This window comes from Pongo abelii, chromosome 7 (genome assembly GCF_028885655.2).
Source record: "Pongo abelii isolate AG06213 chromosome 7, NHGRI_mPonAbe1-v2.0_pri, whole genome shotgun sequence".
NCBI classification, from domain to species: domain Eukaryota; kingdom Metazoa; phylum Chordata; class Mammalia; order Primates; family Hominidae; genus Pongo; species Pongo abelii.
This window is the reverse complement of record NC_071992.2, coordinates 30201930-30219992: the sequence shown is the minus strand read 5'-3', so window position 1 is coordinate 30219992 and position 18063 is coordinate 30201930. Positions and strand designations below refer to the sequence as shown.

The 18063-nt window shown below is 45.4% G+C and overlaps 1 protein-coding gene across 10 annotated transcripts in view; it reads left to right on the top strand.

Annotated features, from left to right (window-relative positions):
* Positions 1–18063, top strand: part of ZNF395 (zinc finger protein 395) — a 41092-nt gene that overhangs the window by 7140 nt on the left and 15889 nt on the right. For 4 of the 10 annotated variants that reach the window (XM_054561381.2, XM_054561379.2, XM_063726600.1 and 1 more), the window contains exon 2: positions 3902–4024. The exons of the other annotated variants lie outside the window; for them this stretch is intronic. The gene's annotated coding sequence lies outside the window, so the exon portion shown is untranslated. The remainder of the gene's footprint in view (positions 1–3901; positions 4025–18063) is intronic. 10 annotated transcript variants of the gene reach the window in all.

Genomic DNA, 18063 nt, shown 5'->3' with positions numbered 1-18063 from the left:
TTAATGACCTTGGCTGGTCAGGTGACATTTGGACCCTGGAGAGCCAAGAGTTAATAGGGACATGAGCAAGTAAGACTTGATCCTGGAAAGGCGAGTAGGATGCTGTAGGATAGGGAATAACTGAACTGTATTCATGCATTGGGTACACAGTAGCACCTTCAAATATTTTCCTGGTTATCAGACATAGGAAGGAGGAGACGTTCATTTTTGCTCCTGGTGTTCAAATACAATCAATAGATGAAACAGTCACTTTATTCTCTGTAGCTGCAGATTCCTAATTTATGGCATGATTACATGATTCCTTGTCTGTAGAATAATCAGCGATCATGCTGAAGTTCATAGACTGTGAGGTCCCCTTTAACCCGAAAGACTGGGACAGCAGATTTCAGTTCAATATGAAAAAGGATTTTCTAGCTGGCAGATCTGTCCAACAGAGGAAATGTCTGCCCAGGAAGTAGTGAGCTTACGGCTGTTGGCGGTATTCAAGTAGGGCTGAATGCTGTTGATTAGGGATGTGGTAGAAGAGAAGGACAGGAATTAGGCCGACCTCCAAAATCTCCTCCAATTTCTGGGGTCAATTATTTAATATGTGACTTGTCAAAGCCGAAAGACACATAGAATAGGGGCTTTACCTCCAGTGGCAGGTATTTGAGTCAATATCATCAAGTGTGTTCTTTAAAAATGTTTATAAATAGGTCCCAGCATTTTTGAGAGACCCTTCTGGGATCATTTTAGAAAGGATGAACAAAACAAAACAAAAAACAGGCGAGGTGCATTGACTCACGCCTGTAATCTCAGCAATTTGAGAGACTGAGATGGGTGGATTGCTTGAGCCCAGGAATTCTAAGACTGGCTTGGGCAACAGAGAGAGAACTTGTCTGTGCAAAAAATAGAAAAATTAACCAAGCATGATGGTACACCTGCCCATGGTCCCAGCTCTTAGGAGGCTGATGTCGGAGGCTCACTTGGGCCTAGAGTTTGAGGCTGCAGTGAGCCAGGAGCAGTGAGCCGTGATCATGGCACTCCTGCACTCCAGCCCGGGTGACAGAGTGAGACCTCGACTCAAAAAAAGGAAACCAAAGATGAGAACTATTTTAAGTTGGGTCAGAACTTAGTTTGTGACCCCAGGGCTGCTGAAAATTAAATTTGGTCCTTAGGAAAAGTAAGAAGGTTGGCGGGGTGGGGGGCCGGGAAATGGGCAGTAATAATGAACGACACAGATTGATGTGTAGACAAGTAGTGGGATCATGCTGGGTGTGGTGTCACACACCTGTAATCCCAGCACTTTGGGAGGCTGAGGCGGGTGGATCGCTGGAGGCCAGGAGTTCGAGACCAGCCTGGCCAACATGGTGAAACCCCGTCTCTACTAAAAATACAAAAATTAGCTGTGCATAGTGTTGCTTGCCTGTAACACCAGCTACTCGGGAGGCTGAGGCAGGAGAATCACTTGAATCAAAGAGACATAGGTTGCAGTGAGCCGAGATCATGCTACTGTACTCCAGCCTGGGCGACAGAGTGAGACTCCATCTCTCAAAAAAAAAAAAGGTGGGATCATCATGCCACTTCTATTCGGGATGATGACTAAATCAAGAGGGGGCTGTTAGTGGGTGCTGGGTCCTCTGCTTGGCCATGGAGAATGTGGAGTGACCTTGAATGTCTCCTCCCACTTCATGTCCTGCACTGTGGATTTATATCCCCAGGAGCACCTTGCTCAACACCGTCCTGACACCAGTGATGAGATGGAGCCATCTGATTGCTCTGCAGTTTAGCGATAAAGAGAATACAGGGCAGATCAACTTAAAGACATTTTAAAGTGGGATTTTCCAGGAAAGCATATGTTTAGTTTATATCAGACAATAAATTTGTAATTTGAATTAAAAAAATTTTTTTTGAGACAGGATCTTATTCTGTTGCCAGGCTGGAATGCAGTGGCACAATCATGGTTTACTGCAGCCTCGACCCACCGGGCTCAAGGGATCCTCCCACCTTAGCTTCCGAAAGTGCTGGGATTATAGGCATGAGCCACTGCTTCTTGCTAAGTTTTTTTAAAATTTTTGCATATGTATTAGTTATAGCTTACGTATGAAAATTTTTTTTTTAGTTTAATTCTGCTTAACTTTCACTGAAATATATGCTTTATTTAGAATCCTCTCTGATTATTTAAAACTTTTAGATTCCTCTTCCTGATATTTTTGGATTACTTTTGTTGTTGTTTTTGTTGTTGTGCAGGTCACTGCTTGGACTAAATCACTTAGCAAAAGTTTCTCAGCTCTGCAAAGAGAATAGAGGTTTATCTCATCTTTGGAGAATATTGTAAGATGAGTTTTGTCTCCACATGATTTGTGCTTGCATTTTGGCATTTGAGAAATCAGTATTTGGCAAGAAAGTGCTCTCTTTATATGGGATGAAGCAATTTTGGGGTGCACTGACTTAACAAATGGCAGTTTTAGATGTATGTGAAAAGCATAGGCAGGACCTAGTTAGAACTAGAGTTGAAAATTTTTGTACATTTGATGACAGGCCTGAGTCTCCTTTGTCTCTGTATCATTTGTGCCTCACATGGTGTCTGTCACATCAGCTGTGCTTGTTGAATTGCTGTGATTTGGTTCCCTGGGCTACATAGTGGGTTTAGGGGAAAGTTAGGCTAACATGCCTTTTTTTGTTTTGTTTTGAGACAGAGTCTTGCTCTGTTGCCCAGGCTGGAGTGCAGTGGCACGATCTCACCTTACTGCAACCTCTGCCTCATGGGTTCAAGCATTTCTCCCTGCCTCAGCCTCCGGAGTAGCTGGGATTATAGGCTCCCGCCACCATGCCCAGCTAATTTTTGTATTTTTTAGTAGAGATGGGGTTTCACCATGATGGCCAGGCTGGTCTTGAATTGACCTCAGGTGATCCTCCCACCTCAGCCTCCCAAAGTGCTGGGATTATAGGCGTGAGCCCGGCCTTTTTTTAAAAAAAGCAAAATATGATAAGAAATAATAGTTCCCAGCTGGGCATGGTGGCTCACGTCGGTAATCCAAGCACTTTGAGACTACCTGTGGTCGCAGCTGCTTTGAGAGGCTGAGGTGGGAGGATTGATTGAGCCCAGCAGTTCGAGACCAGCCTGGGCAACATGGTGAAACCCCATCTCTATAAAAAATACAAAAATGAGCTGGGCTTGGTGGCGTGCACCTGCAGTTGCAGCTACTTGGGAGGCTGAGGAATGAGGATCACCTGAACCTGGGGAGGTTAAGGCTGCAGTGAGCTGTGCTGGTGCCACTTCACTCCAGCCTGGGCAACAAAAAGAAAATAAAAAGAAAAACAAAACACAAAAAACCAGTTGTCAGCCTTTTTGTCCTTTGAGTATCAGGAAGCCATATACAACTCTCTTAGTAAAAACAACCACATTCAGTCAGTGGCTGCTTGTCAAAGTGCCGAAGGAATTGAAAACTCCCTCTCCTCTTTCTATTTTTCTTCTGCTGAAAATGAATTGCTCTTGGTGTGCTGTTCTTAAATTCATGTGTCCTGTGTCCATTTTAATCTTGTTATCTATTTTTATGGTGACTGTCGCCATGGTACTCATGCTCCTTGCATAGCACAACAGAGATTTCCGACGTCTGATAGGACAGCTCAGAGTTCTGCTGCAGCCGGGAGAGAAACTGTGTATGAGGAGTTATTTTTTTAATTGAGGTGTAATTTACATACAGCACAGATCTTAAGTGTGCTGTTTAATCAGTTTCGACACATACGTATGGAGACAGAACATTTCCATCACCCCAGATGAGTTCCTCGTGACCATTTCCAGATAAGCCCCACCCCCAACCAGAAGTACCACAAATCTGATTTCTATTGCCATAAGTTAGTTTTGCTCAGTAGGTTCTAAATAGTATAATTTTCTCTCTCTCTCTCTCTCTTTTTTTAGACAGTCTTGCTCTGTTTCCTAGGCTGGAGTGCAGTGGCACAATCACGGCTCACTGCAGCCTTTACCTCCCCAGGCTCAAGCCATTCTCCCACCTCAGCCTCCCAAGCAGCTGGGACCACACAGGTAGGCGCCACCACACCCGGCTAATTTTTAAATTTTTTTTAGAGACAGGGTCTTGCTATGTTGCTTAGTCTGATCTCCAACTCCTGGCCTTAAGTGATTCTCCCACCTTGGCCTCCCAAAGTGCTGGGATTACAGGCATGAGCTACCTGTGCACAGCCAATTTTGTATTTCTAAGGACTCTATAGGTAGTGCTTTGAGGAGGAGCGGAGGGTGCGTGTCTGTTTAAAAAGCAGTATCCTATATGGTTAGGAGTCCCCAGTGAGTGAATAACAATGTTTTAGAGTTTGTGCAATGGGATGTTCAGATTCTTTTTTCTCATTAGCTCAGGGGATTTGGATTTATATTAGGAATCCTGATTCCCAGCTGAAAGAGTCAAAACCACAGACAGCTAGGCCTGGTATGGAGGAAGTGTGATTGGGCAAGGGCTGGCTTATTAGAGAACGTGTGTGTTGTGTTGGAGTGCTGCAGTGCTGGGTTAGAAGAACTGGAATTACTCCTAGGACATCCCTTTGGATGACCAGAAGTCCCATTGACATACTTTCTCTTTTTTCCCTGCCTTTTCCTTGAACTAGCATGTAAATTTAACAATCCACAGAGTTGTGGAGCTGGGCTTGTAATATTGAAACAAGATCTGTGCTGCAAAGCCCACTGCTGACTGGAAACGCAGATGTGCACTGCTGAGCTCACAGCCCCTGGGAAGCGTGGGCCCGATTCAGGGTGAAATTGCCCCCGAACATATTATTGAAATGCATTGAACAGGGACTGTTTCTTTTCTTTTTTTGAAAAAAAATTTAAATGAAATTTTCATTGCGCAAGTTAGTACACGAACACATTCTCTGGAGGGGAAAAATGCAAAACTTTGCAGCAATCAGAAAGTTTTCCTTGATGACTGTTCCTAATCCCAGTCCCTTCCCCAGAGGTCGAGCACTTTCATGGACTTGCTGTTCTTCAGATGCCTCACATACTCACATCTATACCTATAGGAATTACAAAAAGTTAAGTGCATTGGCTGTGGATTACATAAGGTCTCTTTACTGAATTGCTTCTCCCTCCCTCAACAGGGTGCTTGGCGATAGTTCCCAGCCCCTGTGCAAAGGTCTCCTTGATTTTGTTTAACCCCTGCCCAGTCTCCCTTTGAATTAGAAGGCTACACAATTACTTCACCTTTCCCAAAATCATGGGCACTTCAGTCATTTCCAGATCCTTTACTGTTAAAAACGCTGATACCAAAAAACATTGCTGCACAGACCTCTATAGCACCTGTAAGTTTTCTCTAGGATAAGTACTGAGAAAGTGGAACTGCTGGAACTGCTGGGCCGTAGGGTTCTTGAGTTGTACATTGTAACAAAGATGCATTATGGGGTCAGTTCCTCGCTTAGAGTTACTATAGACGAGGCGGGGGGATGCCTGCCCTCTGCTCAGACATTAAGTAGTTATTTGAAGACAAGAGGGCAGGATTTAGAGTGTGCTAGGTGGATGCTCACAGGTCACACATACCATTGCTGGTTTGTGGGAAGGGTTGGTATTGGGAAGGGCTCTTCTGGGCCTCCTAGTTAATTAATTCTGCCTGGTTCCCACCCCCCAACCTCTGAGGACTTTGACCCGTATGTTGATAGTGGTTGTGTGGAAAAGAATCACAGGCCAAACGGGCAGCCCGTTGTGGACTCTGGATGGGAAATTCTAAACTCAGTTCACTTGGCCTGGAGACCTTCACCGCACCTGCAGTTCTTCTCCAGGCTGCCTTTGTAATCCAGTGTGGCTTAAACACTCAAGCAAAGCGTGAGGCGTTTGGAAGCATGATGTTCTTTAAAGGCATCTAGAATACGGCCACGTGGCTGTTAGTAGCAGTTTATGTTAATTATAGAAGAATGGCGTGTGCCACTGTTTACGATTCTGGCCTTCATGTCTATCTCTCTGTAGAACTTGTGGAAAACATGAGAATTAATCCTATCAGATCAAACCCATGCATTTAGGAGCCAGTGTGGCAAGGGAGGGAGTGGCTGTGCCACTCCCGAAGACAGCTTTGCGGCCGGTTGTGGGCCGGTGTCCCTGGCCACCTGGGTGGGGAGAGGCAGAGGCCCCTTTGCAGCCTTCACGATTTTACGTGCATTCAACCTCAGATCTCCATGCAGTCTGTGATGAAGTAGTGCTACTTGGACCCTAGGGCAACCCCACTCGTGCATTCATTCACTGTCCAAATGCAGTGTGCACTTCATTTGCCTTCATTGGGGTATTCCAGCATCCCCTCTCTGGTCTCCAGCTGATGTTAGTGGGGCCTCCCTTTTCTGTCATTTCAATATTTGGTGACCAAGTCGGCATTCTACTCCTCTCTCCTACTTGGTGGATTCTCTTGGGGCCCTCCTGGCCTTGATCCTTTGTCCTGAAGAGCACTGCCTTCTTAGCTTGCCCTCCCTGTCACACAGCACATTTAGGTTAATAGTCCTCTGGCCTTATAAGTCATCTTTTTTATCCCCCCCGGCCCTGAGACAGGGTCTCACTCTGTTGTCCAGGCTGGAATGCATAGGGTAATCACAACTCACTGCAGCCTCAACCTCCCAGGCTCAAGTGATCCTCCCACCTCAGCCTCCTGAGTAGCTGGGACTACAGGCACATGCTACCACGCCTGGCTAATGTTTGTATTTTTTGTAGAGATGGGGTCTGCCTGTGTTGCCCAGGCTGGTCTTGAACTCCTGAGCTCAAGCCATCCTCTGCCTCGGCCTCCCAAAGTGCTGAGATTACAGGTGTGAGCCTCCATACCTGGCCTCATCTTTCTTGATGGGCAATAACCAGTGTTCCCAGTGCGGTTGATTTTATAGAATGGGGGTGAGCAGTGTGCTTCTTTTTGTTTTAGTGCTTTTGCAGTGGCACTGGGCAAGATGTCTTTTTCCTTTTTGGCCTTCGTGGCCACAGTAGATGACAGTGCATTCCACAGTGACATCAGGTCTCTTTACTGGGTGTGACTGTTTCCATAGAGCTCTTGCATGGTTTTCATTTTTTTCTTACCATCTCTTACACTGCCCTTGTTGATGTTAAAATTTACTGTATTTCCCCTGCATTTGCACAAACTCTTTCTGATAATTTTCCGATAGGTTTGGCTCTTCACTGCCCAGGATTTGGTGTCTACTTTTTTTTCAGGTCAGCATTTATTGCGCACTTTTGCTAGGCACAGTGCTCAGTATCCAGCATGCATTTTCTCACTGTTTCCTCTCTCAGACCTGGGGGATCAGAATCTCTAGGAAGAGGAGCTTGGCGACTCTTAAAAAAATCAAGGCACTTCTGGAAAAAAAAATTCATTGCTCATTAAAGCCCCAAATTATCCTCTGGGATAGGATCAATACTTTTTCTCATTTTGCACGTGAGGAAACTGAGGCACAGAGAGGTGAGGTCATTTGGCTAAGGTCACAATGGGGAAGTTTGAGCTTTTTTTAAAAACATTTTTTTTTTTTTTGAGATAGGGTCTCACTCTGTCACCCTGGCTAGAGTGCAGTGGCACCATTTTGACTCACTGCAACCTCCCAGGTACAAGCAATTCTCATACCTCAGCCTCCCATGTAGCTGGGATTACAGGTGCCCACCATCATGTCCAGGTAACTTTTGTATTTTTAGTAGAGATGAGGTTTTGCTATGTTGGTCAGGCTGGTCTTGAACTCCTCACCTTAAGTATCCACCTGCCTTGGCCTCCCAAAGTGCTGGGATTACAGGCATGAGCCACTGCGCCCAGCCGGAAGTCTGAGCTTAAGGCAGCCCTGACTGTTTGTGCATTCTCTTTGGGGTATTTGTAAAGGGTGAAATAAGAAGAATTGTAGCCCTGCTCCTGGGGGATCCCATGCTTGATTCTTTGCTGTCATAATGCACATTTCCCGTTCCATGCCACAACCACTAACACCACATTAGCCTCTTGGTGACTCAAGTTTTTAAAAACAAGGAAGCTTATGAGGTCATCTAGTTTGGTCTGTCACTTGATGCATACATTTCCTGGCTGTACAACATAGTAGAAAGAGCATAGCTTGTCTGGGTCTGGTGGCTCACACCTGTCATCCTAGCACTTTAGAAGGCCGAGGCAGGAGGATCGATTGAGCCCAGGAATTCGAGAAAAGGCTTGGCAACATGGTGAAATCCTGTCTCTACAAAAAATACAAAAATGAGTCAGATGTGGTGGCATGCACCCGTAGTCGCAGCTATTTGGGAGGTTGAGGTGGCAGGATAGCTTGAACCTGGGAGGTCAAGGCCGCAGTGAGCTGTGATCGTGCCACTGCACTCCAGCCTGGGTGGCAGAGGGAGACCCTGTCTCAAAACAAACAAACATAGCTTTTGAAATCAGACACATTTGGGCTCACATTCTGAGTTCTGTCATTTTCTAGCTTCGTGGCCTTGGGAAAATTACTCGCCCTGAGACTCAGTTTGCTCATCTGTAAAATGGGAATGATGATGGTTTATAATCTCATGGGTTATTTGTGGGGGATTAAATGAGACACAGTCTGCGAAATGCTCAGCAAGTTGACTGGCACTTAAGTCGTTGATAAATGATAGCTATTAGAACATTCCTGAGTGCACATCAGTCTTTGAAAGGCCACGGATTACATATAAGGGTTGCTGTTATTCTCTTGCCACTTAGATGTGATTTTATTTCTTGGGAACATCCTACTGCCTTTTCTTCAGAAGATTCTCCTCTTCTGCTGGCCTTGAACTAAGTCCAGTCTACCTGCCGGCCTGAGGTGGCGGGGGCATGTGTGTCAGCCCCCTCAGTTGTGTTCCTGGGGCAGGCAGAACTCACCAGCACCCGGTGCTGATTTTATCCCTTCCTTCTCTGAAAACTCGGAGAGTATGTGCCAGCTGCTGTCTGTGATTGATGCACATTTATTTTGTCACTTGGGCTCAGAACGTCCTCACCAGTGAGCACCTTCTGATTAATGCCGCCACCCCATCCATTTCAGGAAAAGCTTCAGAGAGTGGCACCCCAACATCCTAAGCTGGGACTGGGGTGAACTCTTATTCAGCCTGTTTCTCCATCTCTCTTTTGTCTCGAAACTCATTCTCATACCCACAGTTATTGGGGCATAAAGATTCCTTAAATGGCTTCCTCCAGAGAAAAATACGTTTAAGGCACTTCCTTAGTGGTTTGAGCCCTGGGCCAGCCCCCCCTCCACTCCGTTTATTTTCCACTATGTATTTAAATCTTCCCCGATGGTGCCTGTCTTCTCTTCACTAAGGCTGACTTTCTGTTTTTGGGGTGAAACGTGTGTCTCCTTCAACCTCCAGTCAATCAGCGGATTTTTTTTTTAGATTCATAACATATTTTATTTTGACTTATCTAACTGATGTCAAAAACGGAAAATTTTCACATGGATATTCATTTAACTCATGGGCTCCATTCTAAAAACCCCCTTTTTAAAAATCAGGCTTCAATGTCAGATTGCTGAATGTTTTTTTCATTTTCCTGAGAGAAGCAAATGTTCATTCATTCATCTCATTATACAACACAAGTACATAAATGTAGCTTCGGAGCATATTAAGTGCTTTTATACACAAGTGCTGGCTGTGTGGACCAGGTGGTAGCTCATTTAGACCCCAAATTCACTAAGGGCAGGGCTTCTTAATATTTGGCTTGGTGCATGGTCAAGAGCTGGGCCCACATGTTGCATATCAGCAGGGCTGATATGTTTAAAGACGCTGGGCTTTTTCTGCTCTGGGGCCCTTTCCCGGGGGTTCTGGTGAGTCCCTCCCCAGGTGGGTCTGCCTCCACCCGTGTGGGCGGGATTAGCTCCCAGAGGCTGGCCAGGCCCCACCTGGGGGAAGCTTGGGGGCAGGGCCCCAAGGCTGAGATTCAGGCTTGGGGGAACAGAGCAGGAAAGAGACCCGGTACTGAAAGTGAGCGGGGCAGGCACCTAGTCACAAGGGCGATGGGCAGGGGCCAGTCACTGGCTTTGGGCTCCAGGGCCAGAGCCGTCTGACTTAGTGTTGAGCTCCAAGCATGGAACATGAGTTGGTTCATTTTGACCGGCAAGCCTCTAAATGGGTGCTTTGATTATTCACCGCAAGGAGAGGGCAGTTGCCTTTTTATGCCATGTTGATTCCAGCCAGGTGAGTCACCAGGTAGCTCTCATCCTCCTGCCAGGCTCCCCTGCCTGCCGGTTTGGCGTTGTCAGATAATGTGATCATTCATCGAAGTGACATTTGAGTTCCAAACCAGTTTTCTCCTTTAACCATTTCACCCTCAGGAGTGATTCTCCTTTGTTTGGCATTGTCAGGGAATGTGATGATCCATTCAAATGACTTTTGAGTTCCAAATAGTGTTTCCACTTTAACTTACTAAATGGAAAAAAAAAAAAAAAAATTGGCCAGGCACAGTGGCTCACGTCTGTAATCCCAGCACTTTGGGAGGCCGAGGTGGGCGGATCACTTGAAGCCAGGAGTTCGAGACCAGCCTGGCCAACATGGTGAATCCCCATCTCTACCAAAAATGCAAAAATTAGCCCGGCATGGTGGCAGGCACCTGTAATCCCAGCTACTTGGGAGGCTGAGGCAGGAGAATTGCTTGGACCTGGGAGGAGGAGGCTGCAGTGAGCCGAGATGGCGCCACTGCACCCCAACCTGGTCGACAGAGCGAGACTCTGTCTCAAAAAAAAGAAAATAAAAGAAAGTAGAGTCCATGTTCCTGTGTTCCCCTGCTTTCTTCAAGGAGCAAGAACATAGGAACCCTTTTTGTCCTCTTGGGATTGGCACCTGGGGCATTGTTAGGGTTTTAAAACTCTCACGTCTGTGTTTTATATTTTTGGAATGGCAGCTTTTTTTTTTTTTTTTTTAAATTTTTTTAATTGCCAGCTTTTGCTTGTTGTTACTGCAAGTGCTTCCAGTAAATCCCTTCTCCATGAAACTCACTCTCTTCCTCTGGATCCCCCCAACTCACCCTCCCCAGGCCTGAGCCATGTCTTGCTGCTGGGTCTCCACTTGTAGGGAAGAGAGAACTGGACCAGGACAGCGCGGGAAACTGACAGTGCCACTGCTTGCTAGCTTTGGGATTTTGGACAAATAGGTGACCTTTTTGAACCTGTGTTCTCAGCTCTAAAATGGGGATAATCTTGTTCCTCCATATTTTATTGAGTTGCTGGGAAGTTGGGAAAGAAGAGAAGCCCCCAGCGTGTGCGTTCAAGAGAGTATAAACCTGAGTGCCCTTCAAGCATTTGTGGGTGCTTTGAGGTCCTGTGCAGGTCTCTTAGAAGTTTACCCTGAAGACTGCTAGAGAGAATTGCTAGTTCTATGAGGCTTGTTTTCCCCAGGGATACTCGGCTCCTGGTTCCCTCCCTTCAGTCCTGGCTCTGGGTAAAATGCCAAGTCAGCAATCTTCCATCTCCCCACCTCCTTCTGGAACTGTCATGTGGTTTGAGAACAGTTTAAATCAGGTTTAACCACACTGCACACCGCCCCTCCCCCACCACATACATGCACGCCCCAGCGCCCCATGCATTTACAAAAACACTGCAGGACAACTGCGTCCCCTCACCCAGACATCTGTCAGCATAGTCCTGCTTATACCTGATTCCTTCTGTCTACCTGTTTTTAAGGAAACCCTGTCTTGGAAGCAAGTTCGAATGCTCTTGATACTTTTGCCTTCATTTTAGGGCCAGCAGCAGGTATTCTTTCTTATAACACGTTTTTCTTGAATCTGGGCCTCTCCTTACCCCTGGGAAGATCAGCTGTTTAAGATCAGTCTAAGGAGGCTGCAGTCCCATTGGTGCCAGTAGAGAGGGTTGTGGATTCCTGAGCCCTCACTATGTGCCAAGGAGTGTCCTAAGAGCTGTCTTGTGTAATAGGGTAGTGTGAACTCCAGAGAGTCGTGAACAAAGGCACTGCATTTCTGAGAGCAAACGGGGAGGTAGGTGTGAAGGAAGGGGAAGTGTATTTTTTCCTGGGTAGAGCTGTGAAAACGCTTTCCTGCCAGCAGCCCAAACAGAAACCGTCTCTTTTACTTGATTGAATGACTGTTGTGCAGTCAGACCAGCAGTAATATTTATTGATCAGGATCGTTTATTATTTGCTGGAGAGAATTTGATGTAAGCAGATCAGATGACCTATTTTTATGGCCCATCTGCTGGAATATGAAAATAGTAGTGTTATTTGGGAGTCCCTTCTTCTTCCTTTCCATTACTGTATTACATCTATTACTTAGAGTAATAGGAAGGCTGGATGCTCAGTTATAGGGTATGCCATCGAGAAGATACCAGCCCTAAATGGGAGTTGGACAATTATTTTGGTCCCTATCAATCTTGATATTCTATCATTTTAATTTTACTGGTAGTCTAAACTATTCTACACTGATGCAGTGTAGTCCAGTATTTTAAAACCTTCAGAAAAAGACAATAATTAGAATGCCCTGAGAATCCAAATTGTCACCCTCTGACCAGCTGATTGAGAACTTGAATCAGTTACCAATATGCTCAGTGCCATGTGTCTGAAACTTGTACTGTGAAAATCCTAAGTACACACCACACCCCTCTTAAAATTAGGATAACAGGACCTGATAATTTCAGAGAGCTAGAAGTTTTAAGTCAGGACTTTGGGTGCTCTTGCTGAGGCCCTGGCTTTCTATTGAAAGCCAGGAGGAGTTTTCTCCTATCTCTTCAAAGAAAAGGTCCGTGTATGCTTGGTGAAGTGTCTTTTTTTTTTTTTTTTTACTTTCTTTAGGGAAGACATACCAGAAAAAAAAGGCTTGAGAACCAGCCACCAGGTAGCAGTTGGGTATGGGATGGGACAGTTTGCTTCTGCCAAGGTTCAAATGGTGACCTGCAAACCAAGAGGACCATAAACATATTTGCATATACTTATAAATATGCTTGCAAGTACTCATGGCATTTGTCAGCAGAGATGTTGGCTAAGAATTGCTGAAAATGAATTGTTTGGGAATCTTGTTCTCCATGGAGTTCTGTTGTAAGATAAGAGATGGAAACATTCACTGCAAACATTTTGGCCTTTGTTTATTTATTTATTTAGAGCTCAGACGATCCTCCTGCCTCAGCCCCCTGAGTAGTGGGACTATAGGCATGTACCACTATGCCCTGCAAGTTTAGAACATCACACTGAAAAACTTAAGTAAAAATGTTATAGATTTAAAGGAAAAATCGACACTTTTCTGATAAAAGATAAAGAATGATATGCTTAAATATTAACCAAACATCTAAAAACTTAAACTGTTGTTTCTGCAGTGATACCCAGTGGAGATAATAAAATATACAGAGAGCTGAGTTTAGCAGAGAACTGAAGCTCTTGGCAGGAGGGTTTATATCCCTCAGTTGACCTATAAATTATTCATTAGAGAAGTAGCAAGCACCCACGCTTTTGCAAATAGAAGTCTTACTCCAAACTTCACCCTTCTTAAGTTAAAAGAAACCCCACGAGTTGTGCAGTGAATCACTTTGACTTATGACTTGTGTTCTGGAAGTGCTGCTAGGTGATATCATAGCTCGCTGCAGTGTCCCTGAGTGGTAGGAGAGCACAGCCACCGTGCGTGAGTGTGTGCACGCACACAAGTGTGGGGGCGTGCCTACGTGTGCTGAGACATGTGGTTGTCCAGCAACAGTTACATGACAAATAGCAGTTTGCAACCCTGAACCACAGAGAGAGTTTGTTTTACTGTTCTGCCTGTTCCAGTTCCTTAACTGATGGCAGATGTCCTCATTAAGGGCTATTAGCACATCAGAATGTGTTTGCTGAGCCCAGAAAAGAGCTAACTCCTTTTGGACATGGACTGAAAGATGTTATCTAGGGTAGCCAACCCGTCCTGTTGGTGACGGCAGTAGGGAGTGAGGAACACAAGAGGGCTTGGTATCCCCTTAAAACTTTCCCGAGAAGCCTTCAGCATGAGTTTATGTTTCAGTCAGGGAATTCCGTAAGAGGAGAATGTAGAATCATAAAGTGGGATTTGGCTGTGTGTTGAACTACTGTTATTGTTACCCTGAAATAGGTGTTTCTTGATTTCTCTTGGCTGCTCCAGAAGCATATGGCGAACTAGGGGATGGCTGGTTGATAGGGACCATTGATAGCTCCCAAGAAAGAACTCACCAGAGGAGTGAATGAAGTGGAGATTCTGGAGGAAAGAGGTTGGAAGGAGGCCACCGCTGGAATGGTGGAAGTGCATCAGGTGGGCAGGACCCCCGGAGTGATTGTGAGACAGCAGGAGGTTCTGAAAAGTCACAGGCGGCCCAGAGTTAACCTTGCTCCTTGACCCACCTGTTGGCAGACCTTCGCTGATGCTGTCATTCGCTCTGAGTCTCCGAAGACTCTTGGTTTACTTGTGCTGTCTATTGAGTTGCGTCTGTAAATGTCATGAGTGTGCTGGTTAACACAGGCGAGGCATCAAGTGATGCCTGGTGATGCTGCCCAGCCTAGATTAGTCTAGATTTGTATTTCTCCCACTTCCATGCTATTAATCCCCAGTATAAACTTGGCTAAAGTTTTCCCTGACTTTTTGGGTTGATTCCATTATCCCTTTGCATGCCCTGCCAGAGGGCAATATGTATATAAAGGTCTTCCCCAAACCCGAACTGCTAAATGATTAACAGTGGCTTGGGCTGCTTAACAGGATCAGATTAAAGCGTTGACCTTTATTCTGTAGGTAAGAGGCCAAGATGCAAGTGGAGAAGAGATTTTTTCAAGGAATGAAAGTACTTGAGAAAATGGATGTGTAGACTTTTAGATCAGGAGCTATTTTTTCTTTTTATTTTTTTGAAATGGAATCTCCCTCTGTCTCCCAGGCTGGAGTGCAGTGGTGTGATCTCCGCTCTCTGCAACCTCTGCCTCCTGGGTTCAAGCGATTCTTTTTTTTTTTTTTTTTTTTGAGATGGAGTCTCACTCTATCCCCCATGCTGGACTGCAGTGGTGCGATCTCAGCTCACTGCAACCTCTGCCTCCCGGGTTCAAGCGATTCTTGTGCTTCAGCCTCCCAAGTAGCTGCGATTACAAATGCACGCCACCACACCTGGCTAATTTTTTATATTTTTAGTAGAGATGGGGTTTCACCATGTTAGCCAGGCTGGTCTTGAACTCCCGACCTCAAGTGATCTGCCTGCCTTGGCCTCCCAAAGTGTTTGGGATTACAGGCGTGAGCCACTGCACCTGTCCAGGAGCTATTTTTCCCATCAAGTTTCACTAACATAGGGAAAAAAACACCAAGTTGATGAAAATCAACTTAATTGAGTGTTTTATTTTGAGAGATCCCACACCTACTAGAATCATGGCAGGATTGTGACCTCTGACACCAGACGGACGTGAGTTCATACCCAAGGCTGCAGTTTCTAGGTGTGCAGCTTTGGCATCCTGACCTCTCTGAGGCTGTCACCTCATCAGAAATAGAAGACCATTGGTTCATCTCAGATCCTTTTGAAGATTAAATTAGATACAATTTATGAAAGCTAGTACCTCTTAGGCACTTAATAAAGACAGTTTCCCTTCCTTCTTTCTCTTCTGCTTTTAAAAATTAAGATTTGGGAGTACTATAAATAAAGCCAATGAGAAAATGTATTTTGGTGTGGAATTCTGGCCAGTTAAAGGAGAAAGGGGACAGGAGGGATACAGTCAGAAGCGGCAGGTTCACCAACTCCATGCGAGTCTGGCAGTCGTGGAAGGTTGCAGGCACAAACAAAATAGGCAGTAGAAAGCAGTCTTTAAATTAAAAAAAGAAAAAGGCTTACAAAAAACATCGACCATGTTTGTTGGCCAAACATTTCAGGTGCCGTCTGAAGACTGGGAGCCCAGGAATTTGGGAAATACTACCCTTTCTTCATTTTCAGTGGTAGAAACCCCAAACTTCCTGCTCTAGAAAGTGGGGAGGCCATTAGTTTTTTTTTTGGTTTTTTTTTTTTTTTTTTGGCCAAGAAAAGTGGTGGAGTTTCTTTCTCTGAGTTGATGCTGCCATCTCATGTCTCTACTTGGCATTGCAGCTTCGCCTCTGGATCCTATCAGCCCAGTGAAATTGAACTGAGAGTTAGAGGTGCTCCATTTTAGCCTGAGGCTCCAAAGACGAAGGTATGTAGGTGACAGTGTTTTAAAAACCAGTTTAAGGCCAGGCACGGTGCCTCATGCCTGTAATCCCAGCACTTTCGGAGGCTGAGGCAGGCAGATGGCCTGAGCTCAGGAGTTTGAGACCACCCTGGGCAACATGATGAAAACCTGTCTCTACTAAAATACAAAATATTAGCCAGGGGTGGTAGCGCACACCTGTAGTTCCAGCTACTTGGGAGGCTGAGGCAGGAGAATTGCTTGAACCCAGGAGGCAGAGGTTGCAGTGAGCTGAGATCACGCCATTGCACTCCAGCCTGGGCAACAAAGTGAGACTCCATCTCAAAAAAAAAAAACCCAAACCAAAAAAACAACCAATTTAGCTTAGGTATACATTTTTTTTTCTTTATAGTGGCAAAGAATCTACTCTTTACATTTGTCTCCCTTTTTATTGTTACAATGAAGCTTTCAGAGAGAGTGTTATTGGATGTAGTTACCAGATACCTAACTAGGAATTTCTGTCTGCGTGCTGTGACTCCAACCTTTTCCTTATATTAATACTTTCTTTACTTTCTGGAAGATTCATGGTGGAGATACTATGCCAGTAGATTCTAACCTTGAGTTTCTGCGTAAAATGCTCATGAAAACCAGCGTTTTGCCCCTTTACTCAATATTTGCCAATCTATTATTATCCTTTACAATTCTTTTGCCATTTAGATTTTGTTACTGTGGAAATGTTTGCAAACATACCTTGTGGGAATGGTTTGGAAAGAGGCTAGGATTTGGGAGGTGTGGAGATGGTGTGGTACCCACAGAAAGGGAGCCTGGGGGGCTTCTGGACAAGGGTGAAAAGGAAAGAAGGCTTATGCAACTGTTCAAAGATAGCTTGAGCTAAGGGCTGTGCCACAGGTGTCCTCTTGAGGTGGGTGGGGTGAGAGGGGCACACTTGAGTGGAATTAGCCCCATAGGTGCTGGGGGTGGGGGCAGTCAGCATTGATGCTGAGGTCCCTGGAAACCCTGGTGTTTTATACCTGCTGTGACCCCACAGCACCTGGGATGTGCTTTGCACATAATAAGCGAATAAGCGAATAGGAGGGAACAGAGGACTGGAACAGCAGAGATTAGGAACTGAGGAGCCGCGTGTGCTCTGTAGGAGGAGGGCAACCTGAATTTGCAAAGCACTGGGTCTGACTCGTCCCCTTCTGCCAGCAGTGTCAGGCCTGGGAGCACTGCAGGTCACCTGGTCCCCTGGTAGGGACCCACTTCGAGAGGCCTGTTCAGATTCTTGCACCAACTACCTTTGCCACGTGAACAAGTCACTCGTGCTCAACATTAGTTTCTTCAAGTGTAAGATGAGAGGAGCCTGGTTCATTTCTTTTTTCTTTTTCTTTTTTTTTTTTTGAGTCTGAGTCTTTTTCTGTTGTCCAGGCTGGAGTGCAGTGGTGTGATTTTGGCTCACTGCAGCCTCCCGCCTCCTGGGTTGAAGCAATTCTCCTGCCTCAGCATCCCGAGTAGCTGGTATTACAGGCATGTGCCACCATGCCCGGCTAATTTTATATTTTTAGTAGAGACAGGGTTTCATGATGTTGGCCAGGCTGGTCTTGAACTCCTGACCTCAGGTGATCCATCTATCTCAGCCTCCCAAAGTGTTGGGATTACAGGCGTGAGCCACCATGCCTGGCCAAGCTGGGTAAGTTTCTATGGCTCTTTGCAGCTTTGAGCCTGCTGAGCTTGAGAATCTATGTGCATCAGACAGACGTCCTCAGGCTTTGACCCAGCAATATTGTATCCTGGAAGTTGCCCTACAGAAGCCGTGGTTGATGTGTGTGTGCTGAGGTCTAGCTCAGAGTATGCTCACTGCAGGCAGAGAAGTTTAGACAGCAGACCATTGGGTGCAGCCTTTGGGTACAATAAATAATAAGAGATTAGAATAGGAATGGTGCATCCACCTAGGAAAATGCTGAGTGGCTTCTAAACATGTTTTTATAAAATAATATTGAATGATATAGTAAAACTTACACAGTTAAGTAAAAATATGGTTTACAAAA